This window comes from Amblyomma mixtum, chromosome 3, assembly GCF_055824585.1.
Source record: "Amblyomma mixtum isolate Tamu chromosome 3, ASM5582458v1, whole genome shotgun sequence".
Lineage (NCBI taxonomy): Eukaryota > Metazoa > Arthropoda > Arachnida > Ixodida > Ixodidae > Amblyomma > Amblyomma mixtum.
The window spans coordinates 357,353,400-357,359,399 of NC_143014.1; positions in this window are offsets into that span (position 1 = coordinate 357,353,400).

Consider the following 6,000-nt stretch of genomic DNA (forward strand, 5'->3'; position numbering starts at 1 on the left):
TTTTCTGTATCAAGCGGTTTGAGACCACTCGTTCCAATCCAGAAAAATCGTCTCAATCGGCTCGCATAATTAGGTAAGCAACGTCAACACTTCTGCACGATTATGACGTCGGCCGGTGACGCAAAAAACCAATATGGCCGCTGGTCACGGCCGACCAATGGGAACGGGGAAAATGAGACACTTTTTGAGACACTTTCCGATTGAGACGATTTTGAGCGACTCGTAATCGCGCCCCAGTGCTCCGATCCATCGCGCGAGCCTAAATAGGACTGGCTGCGAACGTCACGGGCGTTCACCAAGCATTAGGCAGGCTTGAGATTTAATTGCTAATGTTGAGAAATAATCTCATATGTGCAGCCGATAGATCAACGGCTAAAAAATGTGCGAGAATAACCACATTAAAAAAAATTCTTAAATACCCTTGCTGTGTCCACAACCAATCATCATCGCTCTGAAAACACACGCATAAAGAAATTATTCTCATAGCCTACACTTTCTAGCCATTTATTACGCAGAGTCGATGCATACGAAAAACTACCATCTTGATTTACACTCATAGTGTTTCAGCGCAACGGCATACGGCCAAAGAAAAGAAGCAGGAAGAGAAGAAGGACGAAAACAGCGCTGAATGTCAACTGTTTATTTAGGAATGCACAGACAAAAAACATGGATGTAAAAAGAGGCACGTGAACCGCTTTGTGGAATGCGCCACAGGCGTTGTCTACGAAATCCCCTTGACGTGTGGCAGATCGTACATCGGGCAAACTGTGCGCTGCGTCAACGACCGGCTCAGGGAGCACGCAAGAGACCTAAGGAATGGGGAAGGTGCTAACCTTGTCGAGCCCTGCGCTACTTGCAAGGATTGTACACCGGTGTTTTCGGGAGTGAGAATTCTGAGCACAAGCAAATAAAAAACAACCCGTGAAACGATAGAGGCATATTATATTAAGAGAGCAGGGTCAGAATGTGTCAGCGATACTTCAGTTCATCTCTACGCTGCAGAAAAGATGTTCCTATCAAATTTTTTTGCGATAAAGATGTGAAACGAGTTTTTTCCTGTTTACCTTGCACGGTGTGCGCCTGCGCTGGTCTGAGTGTATTTAAGCTGTGCGTGCGTCCCTAAATAAACAGTTGACATTCAGCGCTGTGTTCGTCCTTCTTCTCTTCCTGCTTATTTTGAAACGAATTCAAGCGCACAACAACACGCACACAAGAGAGGAAAGACACAGGACAGGCGCTAACTTCATCTGATTTATTCGCAGGTAAGAGAGCCGATTATATACATAAATGAAGACATGCGCAGTAAAGAAACACATCGTCAGTTCACAATGCGTGCTCGAGATACCTGTACTCTGCGTGCAAAAGATTAACAGATGTGTCACTCACACAGTCATGCCCCCTCTATGAACCATCTAGCCCAAACAGGAGTTTTGTTAAATTATCTTCCTGCTTCTTTTCTTTGGCCGTGTGCCATTGCTCTGAAAACTATGAGTTTAAATCAAGTATACCAACTAGCCCAAGAACTAACTCTACTGAACTGCCATGTTGTTTCGGTGTGAAATGCTGTTAATATCGCCGGTTACCAAACGTGTACACTTATACTCAGCAGTATTTAAATACAAGCGGGCAGGAGAAGCGCACCTTTTCTTACCATATATACACAAAAAAAAAATTATCCCGAACAAAAGGTAAACGCTAGAATATATTGAATCATGTTTATAAAAAGAAGTAGGCCGCCGCGGTGGCTCAGTGGCTATGGTGCTCGGCTGCTGACCCAAAAGACGCGGGTTCGATCCCGGCCGCGGCGGCTAGAATTTCTTTGGAGGAGAAATTCTTGAGGCCCGTGTACTGTGTGATGTCAGTGCACGTTAAAGAACCCCAGGTGGTCGAAATTTCCGGAGCCCTCCACTACGGCGTCTCTCATAGCCTTAGTCGCTTTGGGACGTTAAACCCCATAAAACCAAACCAAAAAGAAGTAGGTGCAAACTCTGGACAATGAGTCACACGTTCTACCAGGCTTTCAAAATGACAGATTTACCTTAAAAACCTGATATCTGACTATCATTGTATGAGGCCGATGCACTATCATAAAACCATTATACTTCCCTTGTAACACATACATCTCAATCTATTTCTCTTCATATTCATGATGACGATACCTTGCACATGCAAAAGATAACACCTAAGAGCCTAAATTGTCAATGCACTTACAATAAATTTCATCACTTCATGACATTTTTCTTCAGTTTGCCCCAAATCTTAAGATTCCGAAAACACATCTTTCACGTTATTTCCCCTACCCAAACGACCCCCGAAGTTTCGAATTAAATTTACGCACTGATTTTTGCCTTCAAACTTAATAATCCCCATTACATTTTTGGATCTGTGCGGGACCACTATTTTTCGTGGATTTCTACATCGCTGCCAGCGGTGAATATATTAATGGTTTACGTGTAATGCTTCCTTTTTATCTATTAGAATAATGAACTTTCTGCAGCTACCTATTGCGCAACAGGCTTTTCTTCCACATGTGGCTTTCAATGTCCCAAAATTTTAAATTTAAATATACTCCATTCCCTGTACATGAGTGCGTTTGTATCCGCTATGCACCCTGGCCAATTACCCGCCGTGGGTATGTGCCATTCAGCCTGAGGACATCATCATCATCATCATCAACAGCATTGATTCCACAAATGCGGCGGCTCTTTGCATGCTACCGCTGTAAGAGAGCGAAAGACCGTGGCATATTATTTGAGAACGTGGTGCATGTATGCTGGTACCCAAGCCTTGAGCACGTGGGTGCGGTGGATTAGACGGAAGCGGACAGCGCGTAAGCCTGAATTTTTGGGATTGTAGTGTGCAACGTCCGAAAGCGTCTAAGGCTATGAGAGACGCCATAGTGGAGGTCTCCGGAAATTTCGACCACCTGGGGTTCAACGTGCGCTGGCGCCGCACAGTACACGGGCATTCGCTAGCATTCCGCCTCAACTGAAATGCAGCAACCGCCGCTACCGGGATCGAAGCCGCGTCCTTCGGGTCAGCTGCCGAGTACCATAGCCATTAGGCCACCGCGGCAGGTTACATGCATCAGGTGTCAACCCAACTACGATGCTAGCAAGAATCGCGCCGTGCGCTTCACGAACGGCTGAGCGGCCGCGCGCAGCAGCGCCTCCGCATACGCGGGAGATGAGATACGAGGAGGCACCAGTGCGGCGACGCTTCATGCAGACCGGAGCCCCCTTTCGCCCTGACCGTCAACTGCGAAACAGCTGAACGACGCACTTTAACTTTATCAACCGTGTGACGTAACCGCCCGAGAGCGAGGGAGAAACCTGTCGTCAAAGCGCAAAATCTCGCAGCGCCGGCGCAAGCACCGCGCAGCGGCTCGCGGCCGCTCCGCCGACTGGAGCCGTGAGCCGCGTATTTTTGACCGCGACTGTACCTGCATAGTGCCACTGCATCTAACCCGTTCATGAATCAATGCAGAGTGGTGCAAAAGAAGAGGGACCTGGACGTGGTGCTTCGTGTCATCTGCCTCTTCGCACGGGTTCGCCACCGGCTTGGTCGCAATCGTGCTCCGCGTGTGCGCAGCCACGCGGAGCCGTGTTCCCTTTAACTGTACGTCCCATTGGAATTTTTGCAGGCGGTCGCACAGTGCCGTGTCCTAAACTTTCACAGAGACGCAGGTCACGTGTCGGACCGTCGCTCACTCTCGCTTGTCAATAGCCTGCCCGGTCGGCCCGGAGACCGTAGCGATATCTGGCGATTAGATGTATAAGTGCTGCAAAATGTAAGTGATCTGAGAGAAGTACAGGATGCGGTCACAGAGTCGCTGGCGCGATACGAGTTCCAGCCACGTGCCTGGGACTCCCTCAACGAGGAGTGGCGGGGCGAGTGCATCCCTGCTGGGCGGCGGAAGCGAGAGCGGGAGGCAGCTGACATAAAAGAATGTCTACGACGCATCCGTATTGTGAGACTTGGAGGATCACAGACTCCGGAGCCGCGAGCGTACCTCCAATTTCAGCGCGAATGGTACTCGCGACTTTTATGTCAGCAGTCGCGCGCCGCGGTTGCTTCGGTAGCCCACCAACGCCCCATTTCGAACCCAGATGTCTTGCGCCTTCAACGTGATGCAGGGGCGACGGGGAAAGTGTCGTCACACGTCTCGTCAGTGTTCTGCGAGGACGGATGGGAGAGCTCTGAACGGCGCGATATAGAGCGCACGTTTTGGAATTTCCTTTCGGAACTGTTTTCCCGCGAGCATTCTGGTGCAGGCCGCGAATTTGCAGAGCGCGTGGCTAGTTTCGCCTTCGATCTCCCGCGGCTAGACGACGAGGAAGCGCAATCAATCATGCGCCCAATCGCAAGCAGCGAAGTGTGGGAAGTTGTGCGCAGGATGAACTCTGGCGCATCCACGGGAACCGACGGCATCCCAGTAGAATTCTACAGAGTGGTTTGGTCCCACACCCAACATGCTCTTGTAGCGACTTTGAATGCTGGTTTCAAAGGAGAGTTTATCCCGCACTCTTCTGGCCGCGGTCGTATAACGCTGCTCCCAAAATCCGGTGCGGACAGGCGCAATCCGTCAGGCTGGCGGCCTATTACGCTGCTTAACGTAGATTATAAGATCCTCGCAGCCCTGCTTGTCGCCCGAGTCGACCGCTTTCTTCCGAAGCTAATTAGCTCCCACCAATTTCGCTCCGTTCCGGCCCGCAGTACCTTCGCTCCGTTGAGCCTTATTCGTGACCTGATTGCTTACACCAACAACCGCGAGAGTAGCGGTGTTATAGTCAGCGTGGACGAGGAGAAGTCGTTTGGCCGCCTAGAACACGCCTATCTGTTCGAAGTGCTGAGGGGCTATAACTTCCCCGCTGGCTTGACCGCATTGTTAGGACAGTTATACGCGACGACAACGGCGGACATCTTGCTTAAGGGCGTTGCCACGCCGAGCTTTCCCGTCACGCGGGGTGTCAGGCAGGGCTGCCCGCTCTCGCCCGTTCTGTTCGCCCTCGTGTTACACCCACTGCTGCGACACGTGCAGGGCTCTGTTGGGATACGCGGACTGCCACTGCCGGGTGCCACGCATTTCAAAGTCGTTGCCTACGCAGATGACGTAACCCTGCTGCTACGCGATACAGACAGCCTCCTGGGGTCCTAGCGCGAGCATGCTGAGTACGCCGTTCTCTCTGGCGGCAAGTTGAACTCTTGTAAAAGTCAGGCGCTGTGTTTGGGACGCCCCGTTGACTCGTTGCCGGGGGTTCTTGCCCTCACCGAGCACGTCACCATTCTTGGCGTGACTTTCTGGGCGGGCGGCGTTTCTCCGCGCACGTGGCAGCGGATTCTGAGCACCGTGCATCAGCAAGTGGCCGCGGTATCAGCGTCTCCCTTGCCGTTGGCGGAGAGGGCGTACTTTGTGAAGAATGTCCTGTGCTCTAAACTCTGTTTTGGGGCACGTGTGGCACTACCTCCCACTCCTGTCATTCGTGAGCTTAATACTTTGCTTTTAAGCTGGTTTTGGGAAGGTAAGACAGAGCTCGTCTCACGTACCCACCTTCGCCTCTCCCGCAAGAGCGGAGGCTGGAGTATGCCGTGTCTAGTTACCTTTTACCGGGTTCTGTGCGCCCAATAGACAGCCCAATTTGTGGACCAGTTCGACTATGTTGGGCGGCCTTTACTGCTATACTGGCTTGGAAGTAGGCGGCGGGTCCTGGTACCGCGCGGTCTCGGGAACAACACCCCAACGGCGCTAACTCCTCTTGCCTTCTACGCCGCCTCGGCACGCATGTGTACGCAGTTGCAAGAGATGTTTCCAGATGGGACTTGGCGCGACATGGCTGCATCCAGGCTTTCTGAGGCCCTTTGTTTCTCCGAGTGACCGCTGGGCATCCGCCAAACGTGCGCGCCCCACCCGAAGTGGTTGGAAGTCCATTTTAGCAATCTACCGCACGTGGTGAGGGATTTCCGGCGGCGCGTCGAGTGGGGTGTCCTCCCCACCAAAGA